The 14,917-nt window shown below is 39.9% G+C and overlaps 1 long non-coding RNA gene across 2 annotated transcripts in view; it reads left to right on the plus strand.

Moving 5' to 3' along the window:
- The first annotated feature begins 2,627 nt into the window (after window positions 1-2,627).
- LOC309627163 overlaps window positions 2,628-14,917 on the plus strand; it is a 73,611-nt gene continuing 61,321 nt past the window's right edge. For both annotated transcript variants that reach the window (XR_014243551.1, XR_014243552.1), the window contains exons 1-2: window positions 2,628-2,701; window positions 13,515-13,599. This is a non-coding gene — a long non-coding RNA (uncharacterized lncRNA). The remainder of the gene's footprint in view (window positions 2,702-13,514; window positions 13,600-14,917) is intronic.

Genomic DNA, 14,917 nt, shown 5'->3' on the forward strand with positions numbered 1-14,917 from the left:
TAGTTCCACCTGCACCCCCTGCACCCCCAGAAGCGCAGAGTCCTAACCACTGGACCGCCAGGGAATTCCCCCATTTTGGACACTCTGGGTGGGAGATGCTGTGGGATACCCCGGGCATCCAGGTAGAGATGAAGAAGGCAGCTGGAGTTTAAAGTTCAGGATAGCAAATCAGAGTTGGAGACATAGATTTGGAACCAACAGCAAATAAGTGACAGTCACAATAGAGGTATTATGTTCTCAATCCTGGCTCCATGCAGGGAAAGTTACAAGATGCTCTCCTGTTGAATCTGTAGGTTAACATCAGGGAAGGCAATCTAGTTCTCCAATTTAGTCCTTTTGGTCCATTGTGAGAATTCTGAGCTGTACAATCTGGACATGGTCTTTTTTTTTTTTTTAATTCTTTTGTTCCTATTGTGGCTCTGTGTCATCATTAAGGCCAAATGTAGTAAAGAATAGTATAAAAATAACCGACTTTTGTTCACGAGTTGTAGTCACATCACTTATATATATTATGCCAAAATGAAAAAAAAATACAAGAGTGAAAAATGAAAAAAATGAAAAAAAATGAAAAAATGAAAAAAATACAAGAGTGTTTCTTACTCTCTTCTTTCAGAGCCAGAATTGACTGTTTGCTAAAGCTCCATAATGAAGGCCATTAGCATCCAGAATCTGAAGGAAGGACAAGTTTTACCCAATCAATTATACTAGACATTAAGCCTGAATTCTATCCTCTCTGCCCCAAAAGTAAAGAGCCCTGAGGATACCTAACTCAGCTTTTAGGATGGAGGCCACCGAAGAAATTACTTGGTAAAGCATGAACTAAGTTGCAGCAAAGGTTGGGAAGTGAGTTTCCCAACAGGGGCAGAGTTAAGTATGAAGCATGGGAGAAGAAAGGAAGGAACTAGTTCTCCTAACACATCCTATAGAGTTCCTTACTGGTATAATTTGAAGTATGAAAGAGAAAATACATTTTTTATTCACTTATTCACTGCTGAAGTCCTCACCTCCAGCTACTTAGCATAACATATTGATACAGTCTCGTTGCTCTGTGGTAATCTGAACCACTATGTATTCCTTTGCCTTTTCATGTCAGCACTTCTCTGAAGGGACCATCACTTTCCAGTCTCTAAGTGAAAAAGAGTTTAGGGTTTAAATAGGCCACTGTGAGACTGGTTCATTTCTTTACTATTCCTTATTCAAATTACCTTTTTGTTGGCAAAGTTAGTTGAGTTCCTGCTCTACAATCAACTTACCAAGATCTTTAATAGAAAATCTTAAATTTAGTCTGTTCACTGTATCCTAAAAATGAAAACTTACTGAACAATATTAGAAATTGACCATGGACCTTACCTGAACTTAGATTTGAAATAATAAATATTACCATAATATGGTAATAAATTCAATCAAATAAATTCTTAACATTTTTGTTCCAGGTAGTCAGTCTATAAATTATATGACGTGATGTGGTATACATGTGTTATGGTGAGTAATGGAATCATGGTGAACGAGACCATGTATTGCGACCTTAGTAAGCACCAGGTGCTGTGCATGTCTTATATGTATTCTTCAAAAACCTGGGCTGTAGGTACTATTGTTCCCTTTTTACAAATAAGGAAACAGGCTGAGTGATTAACTTGCTAATATGTGGTATAGCTGGGATTTGATCCCAGGAGATCTGACTCTAAAACCTGCTTGCCTAACTGATTAAGTACAAAAAAAAAGAATTACTAGATAGTGGCAGGGCCATGATTTTTTTTTTTTTTAACCACACCAAAGTTTCCATGTCTTAAGTCTAAGCCTCTTCATACTTATCACAAGTTCAGTTATCTATACTGTATATAAATAGCGCATGTATCTACTTCTCTACCTCAAGTTCAGTTCCTCCATTTGGTCATAAAACACTTTAGTTTCAAGAAAATTTTATATCTTAGGCTTCCCTGGTAAATTAGGAGTTAGGGAATGCTGACTTTACAGTTCTGACTGTAGCAGTAGATTTTGCTATGGCTACTGTGGAATAGGCAATTAGGCAAGGGTGAAAGTTGAGAAATACAGCTGGAAATCTGACCACCTGTGTTCTAGTTTTAGTTCACTTATTAAGCTATCACGGGCAAGATACTTAACCTCCCTGTAACTTAGTTTCCTCATTTGTAAAATGGAGATAATATGCATCTACCTTACAGAGAAATTAGCTAATTCTTATAAAGCGTCTATAATAGTGTCTGTGGCACAGTAAGTTTGGAGTGTTAGCTACTATTATCATCATGGAGCTCAGTCCATGGCTATGAATCAGTTTGTTGGACTTCTTTAAAAGTTGGGCCAACACACATGAACATGGAGACAATTTGGAGAGGAAGGGCAGGCTTTCTAATTCTGACTCGTCTCCTGTGTAAAGCAAATCTGGGTGCAGCTCTCCTCGCAAGGAAACAGGACCGTACTAAAACCACCCCCCCGGAGAACAGACTGAAAGGTTGGAAGAGGAACAACGAGCCTTGTCCGGACCTTGGCAGGCTGGACACGTCGGTTGGGTGGAAAGAGCTGCCAGTCCTGGGAGGCGCACCCTGGGGACCAATCGCTCTCGGACTGCGCCTTCAGGGGGCGGGAGAATCGGGACGTTCACGCGCGTTGGGCGGGGCCTCTGTGGCGCTCGCAATTCTGCCTTCAATCTTCCGTGGGTCGGCGGGTCGCGGTCGGCTGGAGCAAGGTGAGCGCGGGAAAGCAGCGTGTACGGGTGGTAAAGGAAAGAGGTAGGGGGCTACGACCGTTGAAAATGGGAAATAGGAAACGATGGGAAAGAAAAAGAGGGTGGGAGTTTGGGAGGGTCCGGAGAAATGGGGAGAGGGAGGGAGTGAGGGAGGGATGGGGACCGGGCGGCGTGGTGAGACCAACTGGACGCGGAAGGGAGAGTGCAGACGGGGCGTTGAAAGGGGAATGGGAAGAGTAGGATAACCCACCTTACGGAATGCCCTAGGAGTTCATTCCGAGTGAGGCAGTAAAGCAAAGCCTAGAAGAGAGCTGTCATATGATCACCAACCTAGCCACACTTTCTGCCGCACTCGGCATGCAAATTACCCGGTGAGTGCAGAAGTGCTGTCTGACCCTTTAAGACGAGGCTGATAATGGGACTTTTCCTAGGTTCCTTTGACTGGGACTGCCATTCTACTCAAAGCATTGGACTAACAGATCAACAGATTCGACCTCTAAGTCACTGCAAGATTACCCCTCACATCCTCTAGTTTTGAGAAAGGAGCATCTTTTCTTACCTCTTGCTTTACAGGATACCTGACACTTTGACTCCTCCGACACATTCTCTAACGTATACTCCCGGAAGACAGTTTCTACTGATTTATCTGCCACCTTTCTGAAAATTTTTCTTTCGTTGACTTTTATGTTAGACTATTTTCTGTACATCCTCCCAGCCCGCCGCCGCCTAAGAAACCCATCCTGATCGTGTAGACTTACAGACTGGTACGGCAGGTTTGGGACTTTTGAGATAATCAAGTGGGGACCCCTCATTTTTTAGGTAAAAACAAAACAAACAAAACAAAAACAAAAAACAAAAATAACAGAGACTCTGAAAGGTGAACGTGACATGTATTGCGACCTTAGTAAGCACCAGGTGCTGTGCATGTCTTATACGTATTCTTCAAAAACCTGGGCTGTAGGTACTATTGTTCCCTTTTTACAAATAAGGAAACAGGCTGAGTGATTAACTTGCTAATATGTGGTATAGCTGGGATTTGATCCCAGGAGATCTGACTCTAAAACCTGCCTGCCTAACTGATTAAGTACAAAAAAAAGAATTACTAGATAGTGGCAGGGCCATGATTTTTTTTTTTTTTAACCGCACCAAAGTTTCCATGTCTTAAGTCTAAGCCTCTTCATACTTATCACAAGTTCAGTTATCTATACTGTATATAAATGGCCCATGTATCTACTTTGCTACCTCAAGTTCAGTTCCTCCATTTGGTCATAAAACACTTTAGTTTCAAGAAAATTTTATATTTTAGGCTTCCCTGCTAAATTAGGAGTTAGGGAATGCTGACTTTACAGTTCTGACTGTAGCAGTAGATTTTGCTATGGCTACTGTGGAATAGGAAATTAGGCGAGGGTGAAAGTTGAGAAATAAAGCTGGAAATTATTGGAATGACAACTGCTGGCACTTCAGGGTTTAATCTATTAGGTTCCCTTCTACTCAAGGCCCTCAGGTTTTAGGAGTGGCTTAGGCAGGCTTTAAATGTATAAGTGTCCTCTTATACTGTAGCTACTAACTTCTATTTAAATTGAATATCATGAAGCTGGAGTTGTCCATCTTCCTATTACCATTTTTTCCTGCATGTGCAACTCTTGACGTGATGAGCAGTGCCATGATTTCTGGCATCTCTTGATATCATGCAGTAATCTCAAATCCTTATCACCTAGAATTTGTCCTTTTCGTACTATTCATTGCCTTTTTATAATTTGTTCTTTTTTCTATTTATAATTAGATAGCTTATTTTTTCAGGAGCAAACATCAGTCATGAAACAGCCATCCACCATTTTAATTCCCAGAAATTGGCATGAGATGTATATATATATATGTCCATATATATGCCATATAGATAAAAAATATATACCTTCTCTATATATATTAAAAATATATATTTGTTTTAAATTATATAATTTAAGTCCCAGAAATTGGCATTTTATACATAATTACATATATATACCATATTTTAAAATATATTAATATTATATATTAATATATATTAATATTATATATTTAAATATTATATATGTGTTATAATTATATAATACCTGAATTAATGTTTATTGTAAAAAATTAAAACAAGAGATGTATATAGAGTAAATGAGAAAATCCTTTTTTTTACCCTATCCTTGTATCCCACTTATTTTCCTGAAATAATCACTGTTAATAATTTGGTGTATTCCATATCGTCTGTACATTTACACAGGTGTGGGGGGGTGGGTATGTGCATACACATACACACAGAGGTTTTTAAAAACATAAATGAGACACTGTATCCAGCTAGGGTCTCAGTCAAGAGACAGAAACCACACATCAAATAGAGTAAGTTTGACATAGAGAATTATTAACTAGTAATAGGGAATTAACTACTAAGGGGTGAAGAGAACTCAAAGAATTCGATAGCCGATAAAGGGAGCAGCCACTTCCTCCAGGGTTGAGGCAAAGCATTCAAGGAAGGAAGGAATTTGGAAGAGGCCCTCTTTTCCTCCAAGACTGATAATTGGACTATATGGGAGAGTATGGGACGGTTTATGTCACTGGATGACAAAGTTTGCTGAGTTGCTGCCCACTGAAGGGCTGGCATGCAGGAAACTGGATGTGCTGGAATGCCGAGTTGGAGGGCTGATGAAACTCGCCAGGAAGCCACCACGATTCTGGGAAGCTGCTCACAGGGATGCTGAGGGAACTCAGTGGGAAGACACCCACAGGGGTGCTGTTGAAACTTGATGGTAGGCAAGCACCCAGGCACGGAGAAGCCTACCCGTTCCTCATCACAGTTCCTCCGGCGCCCTCTACTGGTAGAGGTTAAAATCATATCAGAGGGCAAAGGAAAAATGCTTAAAACGTCCAGGATCACAAAACAGGCAAAGAAGGGTAGATTTGGAGCTAAGGAGCAATAAACTACCTGGCACAGATTCACAACTTACTTTTTTTCACTTAACATCTTAGAGAATTCTCCATTTGATATATACAGCTGTATCTTATTCTTTTTAATGATTACATAATATTCCATGTGACTTAATTTCATTCCTTGATAGATATTTGGGTTATTTTCAGTTTTTCACTGCTGGGTGAGCATTCTTATACACATCACTTTGTGTATATGGCAACTATATCTTTAGGATTGATTTCTAGAAGTGGAATTGCTGGATCAAAGGATCTACATGTTTAAACCTTTATAAATATAATACAAATTGATTTTTCACCAGTTGTGCATGATAATGCTGCTTCAGTCAAACTTTTAACAAAATGGATATCATAAATGTTTTATTTTTTGCCAATCTAATGGGTAGAAATGATGTTGTTGTTTTAATTTGTATTTTCTTGATTCTTAATGAGATTAAGCATCTTTTCATATGTTTTTGGCCATTTGTTTTTCTCATTCTGCAAGCATTGTTTTTTTAAATTACAGAAGTAATTTTTATAATAATTCAGTGTCAAAGTATATAAAGTGAAAATGATAGTGGTTAACATGTAATGAGCATTAACTATGTGCCAGGCACTATTCTGCGGGCATATTAACTTAAGCACAGTCTGTCAATCATTACCACCTGAGGTAACCGCTGTTGACAGTTGTGTGTGTGGTCTTCTAGACTTTATTCTAGGCTAACACAAACATATGCATTTATAGAACTTGTTCCTTGGGACTTTTCATTTGCTTTGGTTTTACAAAAATGGAAACTCTTGTGCATATATTGCTCTACATTATGCTTTTTTTTCCCCACTTAGTTATGTTTTGGACCTCTTTCAAAGCCAATATGTAAAAATCTACCTCACCCTTTTATTTATTTATTTAAAAAATTTTTAAATTAATTAATTAATTTATTTTTGGCTGTGTTGGGTCTTCGTTTCTGTGCGAGGGCTTTCTCTAGTTGTGGCAAGCGGGGGCCACTCTTCATCGCGGTGTGCGGGCCTCTCACTATCGCGGCCTCTCTTGTTGCGGAGCACGGGCTCCAGACGCGCAGGCTCAGTAGTTGTGGCTCACGGGCCTAGTTGCTTCGCGGCATGTGGGATCTTCCCAGACCAGGGCTCGAACCCGTGTCCCCTGCATTAGCAGGCAGATTCTCAACCACTGCGCCACCAGGGAAGCCCTACCTCACCCTTTTAAATGTCTTCATAATATCTCATTGTATGGAAGTACCGTAAATTATCCTTTTCCATTCTGGTAGATATTCACTTTGATTCAATTTTTTTCTTTTGCTAAAAGAATCAGCGCTGCAATAAACCTTTGTATGCATACCTTTATACACTCATTAGGTTAACCTTTCAACACTATTTTCTGAGAATTAAAATGTTAGATTACTGCTTTGTGAATCCTCACATCTTCCAGTCTGTCCACTGTAGTTCAACTCATAGAGCTCCAATGCACATGTACTGTAGTATGTGTATATACTGTACAGTATATACACAATGTGTAGTTGTAATATAATCAAGGTTTCCTCACAAATTACTTAGATAGATGTAAGTTTTAAAGCTTGAATAGTCTCTGTAAGTTTTAAAGCTTGAATAGTCTCTGTTAGGTATTCAGTGTCTTCCTATCTTTTACTACGATATCCTGACCCTGACCGTAGGTCCTGATCCTCAGGGTATTAGTTTTTCTTTTCTAGTCTTCCCTGTATCCACTTTTAAACCATTCTGAGATATCTCTGTCAAATTCCCTTGTTCTCAGAAATGCAGGGTTCTTCCCTATCTCTATTCCCTCTAGGTTTCTTGCCCTTCAGTATCTTAGTGAGTCTTAGATAATCACTCGTCTCACCTATTCCACCAGCATTCCCAGAGCTCTGCCAATGAGAAGATCCTTGCATTTGCTTTTTTGGTGATTATGTACATTCTGCTCCCTTTTTTTGAGCTAAAAATGTTCATATCCATCATTGTTTCCAGGGTGAAATTCTCAGTTTTGTAATTCCTTGTTTTGATTTTCTTTGTATTTGTGTCACTATGCTTTTTTCTATCTTACTCCTAAGGCCTTTTTGGTGGGTCTTTCAGCATCTCCCCCTTTTTTTAATTGAGGTCAAATTCACATAATAAAATTAACCAGTTTAAAGTATACAAATCAGTGACATTTAGAACATTCACATTATCATTCAGTCACCACTTTTATCAAGTTCCAAAATATTTTCATTGACACCCCCCAAAAAGATAACCCCATACGCGTTAAGCAGTCATTCTTCACTCTTTCTTCCTCCAAGTTCCTGACAACTCCAGACTGTTTTCTATCTCTATGGATTTACTTATTCTGGGTATTTCACAGAAGTAAAATCATGTGATCTTTTTTGTCTGGCTTAAACTAAGCATAGTGTTTTCGAGGTTCCTCCACGTTGTATCATGTATCAGTGCTTCATTTCTCTTTATGGCTGAATAAAATTCCATTGTGCGTATGTGTGTACCATAACTTGTTTATCCATTCATCTGTTGACGGACATTTGGACTGTTTCCACCGTTCAGCTTTGTGAATAATGCTGCTGTGAACATTCATTTACATGTACTTGCTTGAGTCCCTGTTTTCAATTCCTCTGTATACAGTATACCTAGGGGTAGAATAGCTGGGTCGTATGGTAATCCTATGTTTAACTTTTTGAGGAACCACCAAATTGTTTTTTGCGGCAGGTGCACCATTTTACATTTCCGTCAGCAACGCATAAGGGTTCCAATTTCTCCAATCCTTTCCAACACTTATTTCCACTTTTCAAAAATAGTCATCCTAATGGACTTAAAGTGTTATCTCGTGGTTTTGATTTGCATTTCCTTAATGATTAATGATACTGAGCACCTTTTCATGTGCCTGTTGTCCATTGGTTAATTTTTTTAAACTAATTAATTTATTTATTTTTGCTGCGTTGGATCTTCATTGCTGCGTGCGGGCTTTCTCTCTTTGTGGTGAGTAGGGGCTACTCTTCGTTGCAGTGTGCGGGCTTCTCATTGGGGTGGCTTGTCTTTGTTGAGGAGCATGGGCTCTAGGCGTGCAGGCTTCAGTAGCTGTGGCACGCGGACTCAGTAGTTGTGGCTCGCAGGCTCTAGAGCGCAGGCTCAGTAGTTGTGCCCCACGGGCTTAGTTGTTCCACAGCATGTGGGATCTTCCCAGACCAGGGCTCGAATTCGTGTCCCCTGCATTAGCAGGCGGATTCTTAACCACTGCGTCACCAGGGAAATCCCAGTATAATTTGTTTGAAGACATGTCTATTCAAGTTATTTGCCCATTTTTACTTCGGGTTGTTTATCTTTTTGTTGTTGAGTTGTAAGAGTTCTTTATACATTCTGAATACTAGACTCTTTTTTTTTTTAATATTTATTTATTTGGTTGTGTCGCGTCTTAGTTGCAGCAGGTGGGCTCCTTAGTCACGGCTCAAGGGCTCCTTAGTTGCAGCATGCGGGCTCCTTAGTTGTGGCATGAGAACTCTTATTTGCGACATGCATGTGGGATCTAGTTTCCTGACCAGGGATTGAACCCAGGCCCCCTGCATTGGGAGTGTGGAGTCTTAACCACTGTGCCACCAGGGAAGCCCCTAGACTCTATATTAGTCATGTGATTTGCAAATATTTTCTCTTATTCTATGGGTTGTCTTTCTCATTTTCCTGATAATGTCCTTTGATGAACAAGTTTTCAATCTTGATAAAGTCTAATTTATTCATTTTTCTTTTGTTGCTTGTGCTTTTTGTGTCATATCTAAGAATCCATTCTGATTCCAAGGTCCTGAAGATTTACCCATATGTATCCTTCTAAGAGTTTTATAGTTTTATCTCTTATATTTAGGCTGTTGATCCATTTTGAGTTAATTTTGATATATCATATGAAGTAGGAGTGTGGGTATCCAGTTGTCCCAGCACCATTTATGGAAGAGACTATTCTTTCCTTGTCAAATAGTCTTGGCATGCTTGTTGAAAATCAATTGGCCATAGATGTATGGGTTTATTTCTGGACTCTCAGTTATATTCCATTGGTCTATATGTCTATCCTATGCCAGTACCACACTGTTCTAGGTTACCATAGCCATATAGTAAGTTTGGAAATTGGAGAGGGAGTCCTCCAACTTTGTTCTTCTTTCTCAGTATTGTTTTGGCTGATCAAGGTCCTTTGCATTTCGCTATGAATTTTAGAAGATTGGCTTTTCCATTTCTTTAAAAAACTTCTTCTTCTTCTTCTTCTTTTTTAGTATTGTCTCTTCCTCCCTCAGTTTATCCTTATAATTGATACCAAAGTTTCCTACGTTATCTTTCTTTTCACGCCTTTCTGATACCATTTCACTACCTAAAGCCTGATGGTAGGTCCCTGTTGCATTCTGGATCAAGAATAAGTTTGCTGTAGGCTCCCTCAACTTCTCTTTTATTCCACTCCTGCTGCTTTTTAAAATGTATAAATAAATAAGTCCTCAGGTTTAGTTATTAAAATATTTTTTCATCTACTCTGTGTCAAAATGAGTATTTCTTATATAAATAGTTCCTCAAATTTTGCTTTTTCCATAAAGCCTTCCCAGACTGATTATTGGGAGGAAAAAAAGCTAATTACCTCTCTTCTCCTAATGCATTTGGACATGAGATTCCTAAGTTGTACTTGCTCCAGTACCATTCCCAACTATGTTCACTCTTGCTTTAACAAAAATGCACTTAAAATCACAGTATTTAGTGTTGGAGGGAACCTTAGGAATATAATGCAGACTCCTAGTTAAAAGTGGTTGAATGAACACATTCATTTATCTCTGCTGCCTATCCAAAGTCTTCTAAAAGGAATAAGTTCAAAATGCATAAACCCACAAGACAAAGAACCTGGGTGAGCAGATGACAGCAACCACATTTTGGAAGAGTGGAAACTGACTTAGCAGAGTAGTAATTCACTAAGCTATTAGTGGGGAAGCCATAACAAGCCAATTTTTAGAACCCCCAGGAAAGATTAGGTGGTGGAGATACTAGATGTCTCTGAAAGGGGGAGTGTGAGTGAGACAAAAAAATAAGAGGCATAGCTGAGGACAGAGATACTGTAATGAAAATTAGAATCAAGTAAACCTCAGTATTGGATGGTGATATCTCAGCCCCCTTCTGCAACACAGCTCTGAGAACGCGGGCAACCAGGCTTGTTCCATGCCTTCCTTGACCCACAGGCAATTGGATAATTCCTCAGTGGGAAAACTTTCCAGCCCAAGAGGGGTAAAACCCTGCAGTCCTAATACGATCACCCTGCACTGACCGGCCCGGCCTTCTACCCTGCCTCACCCCTGCTGTTGGTCTCATTGCTCCTCACGGACAGCCAAGGCTCACCCTCAGACAATCCAGGAAAGCCCAGCATGAAAGACAGACACCAAAAGGAACTCAGAGGACCTTGAGGCAATGAAGCTGGCAGGGAAACTTGTTTTAAAAAATTCTATTTTCTGTCCTTGTTGATACCCTTGTTCCCCCAAAGAAAGAAGGCTTTAAAAAGGAGCTTTCAGAAGAAAAAAGACTCATAAATTGAAGATACTATAGTAGAAGTGAAAAATTCAACAGAAAGGAAGGAAAATAAGGTGAGGAGACCCCTGAGAACTGAAACCATCTGTACCCACACAGCTTATTGTTTGCATTTACAAGACTTACTATTCCACTCATCTCAAGTGTAACTTTATTATTACAGGGAACTTTTTCACAAGGCAATGACAGATGTAAATAATTTTGTTTATTCTGGGAATGTCCTTCCCCCAAACCCATTTAAATGCTGAGCTTACCAATAGATAGCATCAAGGAACAGTTTACTCCCCTAGACTCTTTGAATCTGCATCTCAAAATCCTTCCTTGCTGGGACCACCAACACTAAACTATTATTCTTGTCCAATCCTAATCAAGCCCTAGCATTGAAAGACCTGCCCTAAACCAGGTTGCAAAACCTCAGAAATAACTAAGCTTTGCCCTCCCCCCTCCAAGAGGCTAAGGCTCCGTCAAGTTAGTGCTGTCCCTTCCTTCAGTAAGAATAAACTCCGCTTTATTGTTTTTAAAAAAAATTATTTATTTTTATTTTTTAATAATATTTGGCTGCATTGGGTCTTTGTTGCTGTGTGCAGGCTTTCTCTAGTTGCGTCAAGTGGGGACTACTCTTCGTTGCAGTGCGCAGGCTTCTCATTGTGGTGGCTTCTCGTTGCGGAGCACGGGCTCTAGTCGCACGGGCTTCAGTAGTTGTGGCACGTGGACTCAGTAGTTGTGGCTCGCGGGCTCTAGAGCGCAGGCTCAGTAGTTGTGGTGCACGGGCTTAGTTGCTCCATGACATGTGGAATCTTCCCAGACCAGGGCTCGAACCCATGTCCCCTGCATTGGCAGGCAGATTCTTAAGTACTGCGCCATCAGGGAAGTCCCTCAGCTTTGTTTTGCCGAAGGTTGTTTTGGAGATATGTTGGTGGAGCCAGAAATATCGCCTCTATAAAAGTAGTACAAAAGAGAGAGGAGGAACATGGGAGAAAAAGGATAAGAAAGTTAAAAGCCAATTCAGGAGATCTAACATCCAAATTATAAGAATTCCCAAAAGAGAAAATGGGGAGAAAAATATCAATGAAATAATTCAAGAAAATGCCCTAGAACTGAAGGACATATGTTTCCAGAATAGAAGGTATGATGGATAAAAAGAGACTCATACCAAGGTTAAAATCATTGTTAAATTTCAGAAAAATTGAGACAATTAGTAGGCAGAGGGAAAAGTTCTTGGTTGCCTGCAGATTAATATTATTGCCCCCAGATGGCAGTAATGCCTCAAAAGGTCTAAGATTGTTTTGTTTTGTTTTCTTTATAAAATGTCATCTCTTTCCAAAGCATTAGGAAGAGGCAGGCTCTGTCTGGATTCTTTCAGAGCTCACTCTGATTTTTTCCTAAAAGACTCTGCTAAAAGATCACCGTACAATGAAGGAAGGAAGTAAAAAGACAGTTCTCTTTGAGGAATGGCTCATGTGGCTGTGAGGGAAAAAAGACTCTTAAGAGAATGGACTCTGAACCTTACTTGTCTGTGTGGACAGGAGGACTTCTATCATTCATTTATCCTCTCAAGTCTTATTGATGCCTACTGTATGCCAGGTACTGTGCTAGGCACCAGGAATACCCCCAGTAAAAAAAAATCAGAAGGGGTCTTTGTCTTCACGGAGCTTACATTCTGAGGGGAGAAATAGCCAATAAACAAGTTAAATCACATATGTATCTGAGGAATTTGATAGAGGTCAGGGTAGAAGCAAGCACACCAGCTTGGAAGCTAATGCAGTTGTCTGCGTGGGAGATATGCATGACTTGGGTTACAGTACTGGTAGGGGAGAGAGAAGTAAGCAAATTCAAGATGTACTGGAGGGTAGAGTTGACAGGACTTGGTCATGGTCTGGACTCGGTCATTGTCTAGAGCAGATGTGTTAACGTGTCCAGATAGAGCAAGTGGCTGGGAGGATGGGTTGCCATTTTCTCAGGTGCAGAAAGCGTGGAGAGAAAGAGGTTTTGGAGGAGGGGATGGTGGTTAGAATCAAGAATTCAGTGAGGAATATTAATTAAGTTAGTCTTTCTCCCCAGGCATTCACGTTCTGGTAGATGTCACTGATCCAGGCTAAGATGGGGTTTGCTTTGATTACTGCCCAAATAGGATGGCTTGGTCTGGCATATTTGTTTTAAATTGGCTCACAGTTAGTGTTCATTAAGTTAAAATTTGCTTTAACTCAGTCTCCCACGGAGCAAGAGCAAAATCAGCTGAAATTTGCTGGGTTTTTTTCCCTGAGGTCTGCATTTGAGAGTTAAAGAGCATGCCAGAGCACCTTTTACATTTTATTTTTTGTACTCTGTTCAGAAATGGCACACAATCTCAAAGACAAGAAGCTTCTAGAAAATGCAAGACCAGTTGTGTTGGTGGATCCTCGCTTTAGTATGTACAGGTAAGATCCTGAGTGTGATTCTGAGATGTCAGAGATGAAAATGTCTTCCATTGACTCTGAGGATGGAGACCTTTGTCTTATTTTGTCCCCAACGTAGTGCCTGATACAAATGTACCCAGTAAATATGTATTGAATTGAAGCCACTCCATCTGGATTTTTTTTCCAAGCCTCCAGACCCAAGTTAAACTCTCCATAGGACTTGAAATAGCTCATATTACCTGTTTCCCAAAAAGCTGTTACATGGGAGGAGGTGCCTCTCCAGACTCATCATGGCTTAGGACCACATCACCCGGTGTGTTAGGAAAAGACACATCTCCTTCCTTGTTCCTATAACCCCCCTCCATGGGAATATTTTGCCATCATCAACACAGTGTTAAGGCAGAATTTTAAAATCAACTTAACCCTGAACATCTGTGTTACCATTTGTAACCTGGAGGTTGAATAGTTCTGTACTGTGCCCATAGTCAACAGTTAGTTACCTCAGTCACCTTCTTTGATTCCCACCTTACATTCTCTTTACACCTTTGGGTTGTGCTTTTCTGAGGGTAAGAATTGTATATTTTATTTTTATATTTTTATTTTTTAATTAATTTTTATTGGAGTGTAGTTGATTTACAATGTTGTGTTAGTTTCTGCTGTGAATCAGTTATACATCTATCCACTCTTTTCTAGATTCTATTCCCATATAGGTAGAATCATATCTTTTTAAGCTTTATGCTTTCATACAATTTAGAACAGTGCTTTGTAGACTTGTGGGTGTGAAGGAGTAGCCTCGGAGAGCTTTAGCTTCCCCCACCGATTTGCATAAAACCCACAATGGCCCTCCAGAATCAGAATTCATATGTAAGAAGAAAAACGTTTGTAAATTATAAATAAGAGCATCTGTAGAAAACACGTTATTTTTATTGTTGTGTAATATGCATTGGAGGTAAAAACAGTGCGCTAACTACCCAAAAGCAGCACTCAGTTAAGACAAGTCCTCCAACTTCCCTTCCGGCCAGCTAGCTACCCCTGTTTCCCAGCTAAAAAATCTGACACTCCCACTGCTCAAGAGATTTATTAACAGCTGTTGTTTAAGAGAGGGAGCCAATGCCCGGCAGAGCATTCCCCTGTGAGCTGTCTCTCTCTCTGGGCTTTTCTTCTCCCTCTCCCATTAGGTTATGTTGTTTTTCTGCTGTGGACTGTATTTCGGATTTTCAGGAGTCCTTATTTATCTGTATGTGTGTGATTCTTGTTTTCCTGATCCAAAGCTTTTTATGTAATACACTTCTGGGGGAAGTGACATGTCTAAAGTCCTGTGAAAATTCCCCTTGAATGT

This window comes from Balaenoptera borealis (assembly GCF_965194805.1).
Source record: "Balaenoptera borealis genome assembly, chromosome: 3".
In the NCBI taxonomy this organism is placed as follows: Eukaryota; Metazoa; Chordata; class Mammalia; order Artiodactyla; family Balaenopteridae; genus Balaenoptera; species Balaenoptera borealis.